We start from the raw sequence: 15,750 nt of genomic DNA, 5'->3' as shown, positions 1-15,750 counted from the left end.
ATAGGGCAGTATATTAATAATAATAATAATAATAATAATAATAATAATAATAATAATAATAATAATAATGCTTCTTTGCATATCAGGATGGAGGATACAGAGGTGTGTATACATGCATAGAAATCTGACCTTTTCAGGAGTGCAATGCAGTCGACTGCAAAAAAATAAGAGGCACACCCTTCGCTCCACCCACTTTTACCTCTGCCCCCCCAATTTGCAACTGTCTCCACCCACCATAAAGTTGTCTGTTAAGAAATGTAGCCCTCAGGCTGAAAGAGATTCTTGTTTTTTTAGTTTTTTATTTATACTTTTCAAATTTATACATTTCATTAATTTTACAATCCATTTAACATTTCAAAATTTGCCTTCCTTCCCCCTCTTTCTGCAGTTCCTTAAATTTATTTTTTCATACCTTTTGCATATCCAAATTCATTTAACTTGCTCGTTTAATTATCTACTGTAAATATATACTCTTACAAAACTGCAGGTTGTTACAATAATCCTGCTAATGTTTTTATCTGCTTACAATTTATCTGTAAATATTCAATAAACTATTTCCATTCTTTCAGCAACATATTATAAGAAGTTGCAGGGTTATCTTAGACAACTATTAAAGGGCATTATGAATATGGTTTTAAATACAGGCAAGGTGCCAGAATCATGGAAGAAAGAGGATCCCCGCCGTAAAAAAAAATGCCAACTTTCCCTCCCTAACGGAGAAGGTACGGAACAGCATCAGAGCGTGATGGTGAAATGATTGGGGTCAAAGGATTCGTCATTTGAATCTCTGCCAGTCAAAAGGTGGTGTGTGTTTTTTTTTAAAAAAATAAAACAGGTATTCAAAGTGCTCACTGTAAAACAAAAAGCATATTCTCAGAGAGAGGTTGATTTGTCTGAGAAAGTGTTAGATCATTTATCACAGGGATGCCTGCTTGTGCGATGAACCTAGGAACCACTCGGGAATATAATTTCAACCAAAAAGAGAGCACCTGCAACTTGCAAGTTGGGGAAAAACCAATAACATTTAACAGGCGGACAATTGCTTTTCAAAGACATTTAACACTATAGCAAGAAGAGATCCAGAAATCTGTCTCAGCTTTGAAGCAGAAGACATTTTCCCTACGTTGTCAAAGCGCCATCACTTGCTTTTTTAAGCCTTCCACATGAGTGTGTCACTCCTTGAAAGCCTATTTGCTATATTGAAAAAGTCCTAGTCTACATTCTTCCCTCACATAGTTGACTCAGTTACATAGCATTGCTTTTATTTGCAGGGCTCTTGAGACAGGATGTTGCGTTTGTAGATTTAGAGAGGTGTTTGTGTGTGTTTTTAAACAGCCCTGCTGTTTAAAAAGCAGCAGTTGCACCTTTCACTTCCACTTCCAATGTAAACTGATAATCTTTTTAGGCCAAAATTAGAGCAGAAAACAACTACAGTGGATCTCAGGACAATTGAGCATCAGTAAAAACCCACATTGCTAATACGCCCAGGAACCTCACCAAAATGCTGGAGAGGGTGCACCTCCACAGGCACATACCTCCACATGTGGTGGGAGTGCCCCAAAATCCAACTATTCTGGACAACAACCATACGAGAAATAAGTAAAATAACCAAGCAAGTATTAGAAATCACCCCAGAATTGGCCTTACTAAACATCTTCCAAGACAATAATGCCCACTTACACCACAAAGAACTCATAACCCACCTACTTTCAGCAGCCAGAAGCATCATAGCCAGACACTGGAGAGACCTGTCAGGAGTAAGCATGTGCCAATGGTACCAAATAGTATGGGAAACAGCCCTACTAGAAAAATAAACCAATAAATTGAAACTGACATGGGGACAAATAGAAGAAGACACCTTCACCCCAGTATGGCTCCCCTTTATCACATACACAGCCCAACAAGACAACGACAAAAATCCACCAAGGGCATACAAATCAATATGGCTAACCTGATCCAAAACACCCACCCACCCCACTCACACATGAAAACAAAGACCAACACAGCCAACCACAAATGAATAACCACACCCTAGGCCATCCCCAACCTCTCTCACCACCAGAGGAACACAAGTGAACAGCAAATAACCTGCACAAGCAACGCTGACACCAAACCCTACATATAGTAAGTAAAATAGAAACATCGCCACCCGACCCCACCCCCACCCATCCTTCCCCCCCCTCCACCTCTTTCCCCCTTGTCTTCCTAATGTCTCAACAAATGAAACTGATTTGTAAAAATGTTACATGGGGGGGGGGATACGAGAGAGAGACATTGCAAACACTTTTGTAAATCAATAAAATCTTCAATAATAATAATAATAATAATAATAATAATAATAATGTAAAACCCACATCAGCATGCTAGTTCTTTGTCTACCAAGCTCAGACACACAGGCAATACCCTACAGCTTGTCTCAGTGCCATGACTAGCCTGGGCACAGGTCACCATGCGACTGAGCCTCAGGTAGGGATATAAGGAGGCACTGATTTCTATTTCATCCTGTGCACATCACAAGCAGCAGAGTTTCCATTCAGCTCCCTTTACCTTCCCCTAAATCCTCTGTCATTTGTCTCGTTATCTGCTATGGCTGAAGCTAAGGTCATGAATTGTGCAATTAATTACGTAATTGATGTAACACATTTCAGTGGAAGGGAAATGTATCTACAAATACATTTCAGGATTTTTGTAAAATCGTTATTAGGAACGCTTACGGTTGCAATACTCTACATACCGAGAAAAGTCTTGTTGGTCTTAATTCTGAGTAGACATGTATTTTGTTGGGCTTTTGTTTCCATCAGCCAGAGCCAGCATGGTCAATAATCAGGCATGTAAAGTAAAGGTAAAGGACCTGTGGACGGTCACGTCCGGTCAAAGGCAACTATAGGGTTGCAGCACTCATCTCGCTTTCAGGCCAAGGGAGCCGGTGTTTTCCCACAGACAGCTTTCTGGGTCATGTGGCCAGCATGACTAAACCACTTCTGGCACAACGGGTCACAATGATGGAAGCCAGAGCGCACAGAACCATTTACCTTCCCACCGCAGTGGTGCTTGTTTATCTGCTTGCACTGGTGTGCTTTCAGACTGCTAGGTTGGCAGGAGCTGGGGCAGAGCAACAGGAGCTCACTCCGTCGCAGGGATTCAAACTGCCGACCTTCTGATTGGCAAGCCCAAGAGGCTCAGTGGTTTAGACCACAGTGCCACCCATGTGATTGGTCAATAATCAGGCATGATGTTGATCCTGCAACACAAGCTCACCGGATAGCTCAGTTGGTTAGAGAGCAGTGCTGATAATGTCAAGGTTGCAGGTTCAATCCCCGTATGGGACAGCTGCATATTCCTGCATTTTCAGGGAGATGGACAAGATGATGATCAGGATCTTTTCCAAATCTACAGTTCTATGGTGTATGTTTAAGCCTGAAATAAGTATTTAAATATGTATTTTTAAAGGATGATTCTATGATTTTTTGATCCCTGTCCTATAATCTCAGGAGAGGTGTGCCTTCTTCTCTCATGAATAGGAAATGTTACTTCTAAGGTGGTTCCTACACATTTTTCATTTAATAATAATAATAATAATAATAGTAATAATAATAATAATGGAAAATATCATTTCCTTCAGAATGAGGATTTGGTTAATATGAACATTTTAGCAGATACAATTTGATTAATTAGTCAAATAACACTCCTTAGCTGGGAGACAGCCTTACTTATTGTAAAGCGCTGCTCACTGCTTCTCTCTCATTTTTTTTTTCTTCAGAGTCTGCCTGTATGTATGAATAGTGTTGATTAGAATTGATTTCCTGCCAAATGTGACGCCTTCCATGAAGAAGAACTTGTGTATTCAAGAAATACCCTCCACTGGTTTTGCAAGTCTTGATGCTCAGGCAGATGAGCTTGGAATTTCAAAAGGTAAAAAAAAGTCATAAACCCCCAAGAGACAAGCAGGCAATGGTGCACCATGCTGAGCTCTCTCTTATTCCAGGAGAACTGTGACAAAGATAGTAGTATATTTTGGAGGTACAGATGCAGAAAAGGGCTTAAGTCCTTTACTCAGTTCTACTGAATTCAATGGGAGATGTGTGTAAGATTGCAGTTTAACTCCTTCATTTCAGGAAAACTTACCTTAGGAAATACATCTATGAGTCTCTTCATGTTTCAAACTCTGTTTGTGCAACCAGTAGGTGTTCAAGACGAGGTTTTCCTGGTTCAGTAGGCCCTATGTTCCACTCCTCTCAAATCCCAGTTCAATCAGTATAACCTTTGAAACTATCTATCTATCTATCATCTATCTATCTATCTATCCATCTATCTATCTATCTATCTATCTATCATCTATCTATCTATCTATATCTATCTATCATCTATCTATCATCTATCTATCTATCTATCTATCTATCTATCTATCTATCTATCATCTATCTATCTATCTATCTATCTATCTATCTATCTATCTATATTGTCCAGTAGCACCTTAAGGTAAAGGGTAAAGGGACCCCTGACCATTAGGCCCTGTCGTGACCGACTCTGGGGTTGTGGTGCTCATCTCGCTTTATTGGCCGAGGGAGCCGGCGTACAGCTTCCGGGTCATGTGGCCAGCATGACTAAGTCGTTTCTGGAGAACCAGAGCAGCACACGGAAACGCCGTTTACCTTTCCGCCGGAGCGGTACCTATTTATCTACTTGCACTTTGACGTGCTTTCAAAATGCTAGGTTGGCAGGAGCAGGGACCGAGCAACGGGAGCTCACCCCATCGCGGGGATTCGAACCGCCAACCTTCTGATCGGCAAGTCCTAGGCTCTGTGGTTTAACCCACAGCGCCACCCGCGTCCCAGTAAGTAAGTACTGTCCCAGTAAGTAGCACCTTAGAGACCAACTAAGTTTGTTCTTGGTAAGTTTGTTCTTGGTAAAAACTTATTCAGTAATTGGAGCCCCAAAATTAAGTTTTTGTGTGCTCACTTTTCCCTCCCCCCCGCCTTTATTTTTATTTCATTTTTTTAACATTGCTGATATGGACATGTGAATTAGATAATTCAGCCCAGTAAACATAAAGGGTTGTCTCCACCCCCATCGTTCAGCCTGGACACTGAGGTCCAGCTCCAAGGGCCTTCTGGCGGTTCCCTCACTGCGAGAAGCAAAGCTACAGGGAACCAGGCAGAGGGCCTTCTCGGTATATTTTATCATATGTGGTGGTCTTGCAGCAAGGTTAAAGCTTACTGGGAAATGATACATACTGAAACAAAAAAGATGTTTAAAATAATATTTTTTTAAAAATACCCATAAGCTTTCCTTTTGGGAATTATAGGGACAGAATTACCCAAACTGTATAGAAATCTATTCATGTATGCAACTAAAGTTGCAAGAATGTTATTTGCCCAAAAATGGAAAGAAGAAGGAATTCCAACAAAAGAAGAATTGATACAAAACCTTATGGAATATGCAGAAATGGTGAAACTTACCGGAAAAATAAGAAATCAAGATAACAAACTTTTTATAAAAGAATGGAAATGGTTTATTGAATATTTACAAACAAACTGTAAACAGATAAGAACATTGGCAGGATTATTGCAACAACCTGCAGTTTTATATTTAAAGTAGATGAATAAATGATTAAATTAAGTTAATTTGGAATATGCAGAAAATATAAAAGATAAATTTAAGGCAGCGCAGAAAGAGCGGGAAGGAGGTTGAGTTTTGAAATGTTAAAATGATTGCAAATTATTGAAATGTATAAAATCGAAAGTCAAAAATTAAAAGAAGAAGAAGACTGGAGATAAAAGATTCCTCTGCCTGCTCTTCAGTGGGATTTTATCACCGCTCTGTCTTCTCCTTAGAGACCAGGAGATAAACCTTTGGAGGCTGGCAGGCAAACTATTTTCTCTGGTTTGGTGAGCCAGAACTGGCTCTCAGCGTAGCTGCCCCTACTGGTAGCTCCTTCGAGAAAAAGGTAAGTTGGAAAAAATGGGACAAGGAGCATACTTCCCCTATAAACCTACCTTAATGCCGTCTGGCTTTGCACCAGTATTTAACAAAGCGCATTAAGGATGAAAATGCCTGTGTGTAAATATTCTGTGCTAAAGCAATGCTAAAAATATCCTGTGGCAAAACAGTGCTACAACGAAACCACTATAATTATGACGGAAAGCTATCCTAATTAAAGGCAAATGGAAAGGTCTTCCATGGCAGCTGGAAGACCATTGAGAAGGCAGCAGCGGAGCCTCTCTTAACGTTGCATCGAGGCAACGAGTAAGTGATCCTGATACTTTTCCCATTTTGTGTGTAAGCTACTGTGCTCTGTCATTTCAATTAACAAAATAATGAATCTCAAATGTGGAGAATGCAGCGAAGCAAGAACGCATTTAGCAAAATATACATGCGTACAGATCCTTGTTTCCTGCGAAAGGTTATTTGAGTGTAAATGTGACATTTACAAATGTGAGACTTGTGAAAACTAAATCAATCAAAAGTCATTTATCACTTTGGTAATGAAATTTCATGTTTATCTTCTTTCTCATTATCATTTAAAGAGGTCTTGTCCCTATGATTATTAGCCTTGCATCTGACCTTTCTATGCAATTAACTTTCTCCCCCCCCCCCAACCGCCCACCCACTTACACATGACCTAGATAAGGATCTGCTCTTTGGGAACCAAATTTGTGTAGTTATATAATTGCTCTCCCTTTTACAAAAAGGAACAAGAAATGTGATATGATAAACACAACACATTCTAGCGTAATTCATTCTAAATAGTCTGCTCATGCAAATTGACTACCCCCTTTTTAATTTCAGAAATTCTTTACGTTACAAGTTGAGTGGTATTAACCCTGGGTGGAACTAAATTCATGCAAGACATCCAAGGTCTACTCTGAGGTAGGGATGTATGAAGGTACAGTGGTACCTCAGTTTTTGAATGTCTCAGAAGTCAAACGTTTCAGCTTTAGAACACTGAAAACCCAGAAGTAGTTACTTCGGTTTTTGAACGTTTTTCAGAAGCCGAACATGCCACGCAGCTTCCATATTAAGTTTTCCGGATGTAAATGCTTCCAGAAATGCATGCTTCAGTTTTCAAACGTTTTGGAAGTCGAACGGTCTTCTGGAACAGGTTGTTTGAAAACAGAGTTACTACTGTATCGTTTTTTCATTCTACCCTGCATTTGTCACATGCAACAAAGCTTCCATCTCACTGCAATGCATCTTCCCCCAGTGATCCCCAATTCATTTCTCCCTCCGCTGTGACAGCATTACATAACTTACATAATATACAGAAATTGCCTTGCCATTATCTCATTCTACCCCATTCATTTCAATGAGAAGGAAATGGCATGCAAATGCAGAGAGGAGTAGGGACATAATCAATCATGTGTCATCCTTGTACTGGAAGCAACAGCAGCAAATACCAATTGTAGTCACTGGATTGATTTCTTTTCTGGACATGGAATGAGTATGTGAACATTAGCCATCTGCTTCCATTTCAGTTTCTGTTGGGATTCTCTGACACTCCTACTTAGAGGTAAATTCAGGGGCGGGGGTTCAGCCAGAACTCGCCAGAACTCTCAGATGGGCACCATTGCCATTATAAGAGAACAAGGGAAGCGTTCATGGTGAGATCCGGCACCTCTTTTTCTAGAAAAATAGCACTGGGTAACTGATATAATAATGAAAAGGTACCAGATGTGGGTGGTGCTGTGGTCTAAACCACTGAGCCTCTTGGACTTGCCAATCAGAAAGTCAGCAGTGTGAATCCCCATCACAGGGTGAGCTCCCGTTGCTCTGTCCCAGCTCCTGCCAACCTAGCAGTTAGAAAGTAAATCAGTGTGAGTAGATAAATAGGTACCACTGTGGTGGTAAGGTAAACAGCGTTTCCGTGCACTCTGCTTTCGATCACGGTGTCCCGTTGTGCCAGAAGCGGTTTAGTCATGCTGGCCACATGACCCAGAAAGCTATCTGTGGACAAACACCAGCTCCCTTGTCCTGAAGCGAGATGAGCGCTGCAGCCCCATAGTCTTAAGCATCCAGGGGTCCTTTACCTATTTTTTTACTTTTTTACTTGGCTCACCTACATAAGAAACTGCCCTATGCCAAGTCAGTTCACTGTTCTATTTAGCCCTGTTCTATCAGAATTGTTGCCTGGTGATTTTTAATTTCTGAGCATGCTTCTTAGGCAGCCCCATGTAGAGCTCATTACACCAAGCCAATCCCAAGTGTTATCAGAAAACCGGTGATTTACTGTGGCCAGGTCATGTTTCTTAAAGAAGCGTACCAACTGGCATAGAATCAGACTCTTGTTAGAGGCGTTGCATGCTACAAATGGCACTTAATTGAAGTATACCAAGGAGCCCTGCTGGTTCAAACCAAAGGTCCATCTCATCTAATATACACCAAAATATTTGCAAAGCTGAAGCTGATTCAGGACCCCCCATTTGCTGACTTCCTCCTGAATGGCCACTGGCTAGAAAACCAGTGTCATTTTTTCAGCAGAAGCTAGAAAAGGGCAGAAGTTCATGAACCAAGGCAATACACTTTTGAGCAGGGGTGAACAACTCTGTTGGTTTCAGTTTCTCTCCACTTATTATTTTTCAGATCTTCACATCTGAAGAGAGTGCATATTTTCAGTTCTACACATTTCCAGGTGAGAATTATCCTTTTCTTTTTAAGTTCTCATGACAACTGGTCACCATGTTGGGGCTCCTAATATACACCTCTGCATGGCATTTTCCTTAACACTATTTTGTATACGGTGGTACCACGAGTTAAGTACTTAATTCGTTCCGGAGGTCCATACTTAACCTGAAACTGTTCTTAACCTGAAGCACCACTTTAGCTAATGGGGCCTCCTGCTACTGCCGCGCCGCTGGAGCACAATTTTTGTTCTCATCTTGAAGCAAAGTTCTTAACCTGAGGTAATATTTCTGGGTTAGCGGAGTCTGTAACCTGAAGCGTATGTAACCTGAAGCTTATGTAACCCGAGGTACCACTGTACATTTAAAACCTATGCATTTTAACACACACTTTTTCTTAATATACATGTTTTTCATATAATAATAATAATAATAATAATAATAATAATAATAATAATAATAAATTTTATTTATATCCCACCCTCCCCAGCCGAAGCCAGGCTCAGGGTGGCTAACAACAATAAAACAGTACAACATTCTAAATTATTTAGAATTATTTGGATACAGGGCTGAATTGCAAAATTCAGAAAAGTGGGAATTTATGGCTGCAGTTCATATTGTTTTGAGAAATGCAGATAGGGCAGTTTCATGTTAAAATGCAAACGGAACCAAATTTCTTCCCCATCCCTACTTCTGATTGTCAGATCTGGGAGAGAAACAACCCGGAATGCCATCATCTTGTTCTGTTTGGAAGATTTCCAGAGGCATCTGGCTGGCTGCTGTCAGAAACAGAAAATTGGACTAGACAGGCCTTGATGAAGTCATATCTTGTATCCCAGGACTCAGGATGCATTCTCTATCTTTTAATCTCACCTTATAAAACAGATTTCCCCTGGCTCCCCACATCTATATATGGCCAAGCAATTCAATGTGCACTTCATACAGCTGATGAAGTATGTTATTACCTATGAAAGCTCATGTCACTCTGCATTTCTTGGTCTTTAAACTGTTATTTATTAACATGGACACTGGTACCAGAGCCTGCAATAAACCCAGATGCCAACTTTGCTGCTACATACACCCAGACAACACCATCACTGGACCCAACAACATCAAACATACCATCTCAGGACTATTTAATTGCTCATCTTCTAACATTGTATATGCGATCAAATGCCAACAGTGCCCTTCAGCTCTCTATATTGGACAAACAGGCCAAACCCTACACCAAAGTATAAATTGACATAAATCTGACATCAGGAATCACAAGACAGAGAAACCAGTAGGAGAACACTTCAATCTCCCAGTACATTCTATACAAGATCTCAAAGTAGCTGTGATATTACAAAAGAATTTCAGAAATAGACTGGAAAGATAAGTTGCTGAATTACAACTTATTACCAAACTTAAAACCACGGAGAAACCTGGTCTGAATAGAGACATTGGATTTTTATCTCATTATACATGATAAAGCTATTTTTTGCCATCTCATCCTTTGCTTTTTCCTGTAAGACCAATTGCAGTCGTTAACAGTCGTCAACTAGCTTACCACACCTATCAGCCAATCACCCATTCCCACCACCCTTCTGAATAATACCCCTCCCCACTGTGATGGCTTGTGGGTGCTCTCCACAAGAAATGCCTCTGCTCACTCAGAGATACATATATACATCCTTTATTTTACATATGTACAAGCAGCACACATAATCATGCATCTGAATCCTCTGGCTCAGATTCTTGGAGTGACTTACGTCCGCCCCTTTTCCAGCAAAAGAGGTGAGGCATTCTCATGTGATGTTTCTGCTCCCTCCTCTTTAACACCCTCCTTTCCTGAGCAGATGGAACCGGCACTGCTTCGCTGTCCGTGCCAGAGCTTCCTGGTGGTGTTGAGGCTCTGTTCTAACATCTGTGAGCTGTCCCTCCTCTTGACTTTCCCTCCTTTCCTCCACTGTCACTTCGTGCCCCCCTTCCTCTACTTGTCTCTCCTCTTCCCCTTCGTCCTCCGTCAATACCATGACACCCACCCTCTCACTATATATAAGGGTCTGGTGACTTCTGTTTCAGTGTATCTGAAGAAGTGTGCATGCGCATGAAAGCTCATACCAATAACAAACTTAGTTGGTCTCTAAGGTGCTACAGGAAGGATTTTTTTTATTTTGTTTCAACTACGGCAGACCAACACTGCTACCTACCTATATTTATTTACTTGTTTACTTATTTACTTATATTTAATATTGCCCTTCAACTGAAGATCACAGAGTGCTTTATAATACAAAAGGACCAAAATACATACCACAATAAGAAACCAAAACGATAACCCCCTTTGCACAGTTTAAAAGACCATAGATTGTTTTATTAGCCAAAGGCCTGTGGAAAGAAGAATGGTGTTGCCTGGCGCCTCAAGATATGTCATGAAGGCATCAGGTGAGCCTCCCAGAGGAGAGCATTTCACAAGCAGGGAGTCACCATGGAAAAGGTATGTTCTTGTGTTGCCACCCTCCAGCCTCTCACGAAGGAAGCGCACAGAGTACGGCCTCAGATGATGATCGAAGGGTCCAGGTTGGTTCATATGGAGAGCAGCAGTCCTTGAGGTATTTGTGGTCCTGAGTCATTTATAGATCAAAGCCAGCAATTTGAATTGGGCCTAGAAACTGATTGGCAGTCAGGGCAGTTGGATTTGAGGAACCTGGTCACCGAACTCTGCACCAGCTGAAGTTTCCAAACCACCTTCTAAGAAAGCTCCACATATAAAATGTTGCAGCAATCTAACCTAGATAGATACTATTGGCCTGTCCCTACATAGGATTATTATTTTTGTTGTTGTTGTTACAAAAATGGAAGCCAGAAAAAGAGAGAGGTACTCAAAATGATGCTTGAAGATGATGGACTATGTCAAAATGGCAAAAATGGCTGGGAAAATCAGAAACCAGGAAGAGAAGAATTTTAAGAAGGAATGGGGAAAATTCAAAATGTACTTAAGAGAACATTGTAAACAACTAAAAACTTTGGCAGGATTTGAGTAATGCTTGTAACGTACAAAAAAGAGGGAGAAATCGACACTATTCTTTTAACAACTTAGAGGAAATAAAATAAGCAGATGGAAAATTGGATTGATAATGGTAACCATGGAGGGGTGGAGGGAAGTCAAGAGATTCAGAGAATCCTAAAGGAAGAGGTGGGTTGTTGTTGTTGTTTTTAAAAAATATAGTTGAATATAAGAATAACATATAATCAAATACAAGCAATCAAATACAGTTTTCCCCTACCCCACCCCCCAAACAGCCCCAACTACGTCCAGGTAATTACATTAGTAATATAATCAAATTAAAAATTATTTCTAGAGTTGCTGGTTTAAAAATTAGGAGGAGGTGATTGATGTGTTTGAATTGAAATTTGTTATGTAAAACTTAATTTAAAAAATTATAAAAAACAAAAAAACAAAATGATGTTTGAAGTTAAATACAAAATCAGCAGCACCTTGTTTTGCAACATAGTATGCCCACTGCACTCCAGCATGCCACCTTTTTCGGGTACAAGAAGTTGAACTGAGGTAACAATCTCCTGGAACGAACAATTTAGGAGGCAGCGGATTGCTGGCTCAGCTGGCTACTTCCTGGGTTAGCCGGGCTCAGCCCCAGCTCAGTTGAAGATATACTGTGATAGCTTCCTCTTCTCAGCTTAGCTGCATGAACCAAGGCCTATGCAAGCCCCCCCCCATAAAGTTAAGGCAGTGGGACCAGAGAAGAAGGCTTATGCTCATTCAGTTCAGTCACATGACCTGGGAACCCAGCATAGAATACAATTTTAAAGGTTTGCTCTCCCTCTGCTAGGCTTAGGCAAAGCAGCAGCAGCAGTCTGCTGATAGATCTGATGTAATTTTAGGAGGCCATAACCTACACTGGCTTGCTATACACCAGCTTCTCCTATTTGCATGACAAGTCTCGGAGACAAAATACTGTAATTACTCAGCAAGTTAAGCACTGTGGTAAGCGGTGCAAATGGATCTGGAATCCTTCCTGGCGTGACCATAAATCAAAAGCGATTAATGAAGCAGCAGCAGTCAAGTTTCTTGGACAGAGTTCGATATGTGGAGAAGTTCCAGCAGTCTAAGAAGGCTACAATAAAAGATATTTGGCAACAATTCTAAGCCATGAAAATGGGGTGTTTAAAACCTAGGGGCGACACCAATGAACAAAAAATCTCCCCGACCCAAAAACATTCCTATACTAAGAATGTTGAAGAATTGCAATGAAAAAGGAATCGGGAGAGGAAATTGTTGGTGGTTGCATATTTGTCCCATGCCTGGAAGAGAAATCTATCCATGAAGTGCAACCAGGCTGGATCTACATTGATCTGTAAAACGTTATTAAATGTAACGCTTTTCCATTGCTCACAACTCTACAGCACCCTCTGCTGTCACATTTTAATAACACATTTTTAACGTTCTAAATGGCCAGTGTTGACCACTTACTCTTTATTTATTTATTTATTTATTTAAAAAATAATATTTACTAGAGTTTCAAACAAATCACAAAAATGAAAAAAATAACAAAACAAAAAAGATTAAAAAAATACAAAATACAAAGAAGTAAAACCAATTAAAAACAAATCAATCCTTCCATGTCTTATCTTTCATTTTCTTGTTTCCCTGACCTCCTCACACCTCCTTTTTTTGTATTCTAGTTCAATAGTTGTTTCAGCAAATCCTTACCATTTTTTCCTTTATCTTAATAGTTTATCTTAATATATTGTAACTTTACATTCTCAGCTGTTAACAATCCATTTTTACATACCCCTTTGTAACATTACTGCTAAAACCACATAACTTCATTCCAACATCCTTCTAACATTACTTAATTTTACAGTATTTCTGTAGATAATCTTTAAATTTCTTCCCATCTTCTTCTACCGACTCTTCTCCCTGGTCTCGGATTCTGCCAGTCATTTCCGCCAGTTCCATATAGTCCATCAGCTTCATCTGCTATTCTTCCCGGGTGGGTAAATCTTGTGTCTTCCAATACTTTGCGATGAGTATTCTTGTTGCTGTTGTTGCATACATAAAGAAAGTTCTATCCTTCTTTGGCACCAATTGGCCGACTATGCCCAGGAGAAAGGCCTCTGGTTTCTTCAGGAAGGTATATTTAAATACCTTTTTCATTTCATTATAAATCATCTCCCAGAAAGCCTTAATCCTTGGGCACGTCCACCAAAGGTGAAAGAATGTACCTTCATTTTCTTTACATTTCCAACATTTATTATCGGGCAAATGATATATTTTTTGCAAGCTTGACTGGGGTCATGTACCACCTGTATATCATTTTCATAATATTCTCTCTTAAGGCATTACATGCCATAAACTTCATACCTGTGGTCCATAACTGTTCCCAGTCAGCCAACATAATGTTATGTCCGACATTTATTTATTTTTTCTTATTTGCATTGCATTTCCTTCACACTGAAATGAAGGGGGGTGGAGTAACATAATGACGATGTAACTGACATAAATTCATGTAACTCTGCCACAGTGGACAGTGAGAAAAAAATGGTGTCGTTTTTTGTGGAAGGCAAACTGAAACAGTGGGGCAAAAATTCAGGGCAAGAGGGGGGAAGGGTTCATTTTTAAATCCCTATCCTACACACAGAAAACAACCATGACCAAAAAAGAAGGCTAAGCTAGAACGCTTTCTCCTGGTTTGCTATGTGCAGGATTTTTAAAATTTTTATTTTTTGCAAGGAAGCACGTTTTTGTTCACTTGAGCTGTTACACCTGCGGTATGAAGTGCCACAGCCCAGACAACTAGATCAAGGAGGGAGAAACCAAAGAGCCACTTTTGAAACTGAGATTGTGCCGTGCTTCAAATCCCAGCAAGATGCAGATGGTTCAGAGAGTAAAAGAACTTTGATTAGGAAAGGACAAAGTGGAAATCTTGCTTAGATGAGAACTCACACACTCTGATAAGTCTTCAGTCCAGTTTCTAATTGATGCTGAACATACCTGGCAACTCTAGTGGGAATAGACTTTCCTCCTGAGTTCAAAGTCCGTTCCCGTGTCCTTAAAGACTTTAATGGAGCCAGTAAGTCTTAACCTCATTTGTACACTTAATCCTCTATAGGAAGGCAACATGCTGTGGGTTGAATCATATTTTTTTCATTGAACACCTCTGTGGTGCTACTCTCATGGAGAACGAAGGAACATCTCTTCAAAACTCCACATACCCCCTCCCCAAAATCAATGGCTTTAATCCTTTTTCCTTACTGCAGCTAAACAAAACCTATGCACAGGAACCTATGCAGCTAAACAAAACCTATGCACAGTGTGTGCAATAATTTTTTATTAGTTTTCAGTTACAATAACCCAGTAAAAGCCTCATTGTCACAATACCAAATTATAATACAATTAATAATGCCAATTGTTCACATGCCAAATTACAGTGGTACCTCGGTTTATGAACTTAATCCATTCCTGAAGTCCGTTCTTAAACCAAATCTGTCTCTCCTGCACCTTCCGTTCGGCTTCCTCCTGCCCTTCCACCGTTCAGCTTCCGTTCGTAGACCGAGGTAAAGTTCGCAAACCGGGACAGTACTTCCGGTTTTGTGGAGTTTGTAAACCAAACAGTTGGTAAACAGGACTGTTCGTAAACCGAGGTACCACTGTTTGTTGTTTTGTTGGGCCCCATGTGCTAGAATTGATGATTTGATAATTTACTTCCAATCTGCATTCCAAAAACTTACAAATTCCAATTACACACCAGTCAGAATACTGCTGTGATCATTGAAGTTTCTAACTGGTAAGAAGACTCCTTTTCCTTTGTTCTGCTTATCTACTTCCAATTCCCTGAAGCCTGGCAAATGAGTGCAATGGGCCCCAGCCAATTACACAGTGCGAAAAGGGAAAAACCGGAGCACTGGACTGATCTATTGGTATAAAATCATGTTCAAATTCCAAATACGGGTTGAAATAATTTAGGCTTGAAAAACACCCCCGTTTCCTTATCCCCCTTTAATCACACAGAGCAGATACATCTTGCAAGGTAAATATTTAAATAGAATTAATGAGGGTCTCTATTACTCATCTTTAGCTCAAACCAGCGCCACTTGCAAATTCCACGAAAAGCACACAGGACTGAATGTC

Source organism: Podarcis filfolensis (assembly GCF_964270895.1).
Source record: "Podarcis filfolensis genome assembly, chromosome: 7".
NCBI lineage: Eukaryota > Metazoa > Chordata > Lepidosauria > Squamata > Lacertidae > Podarcis > Podarcis filfolensis.
Note: the sequence above shows the minus strand (reverse complement) of the source record.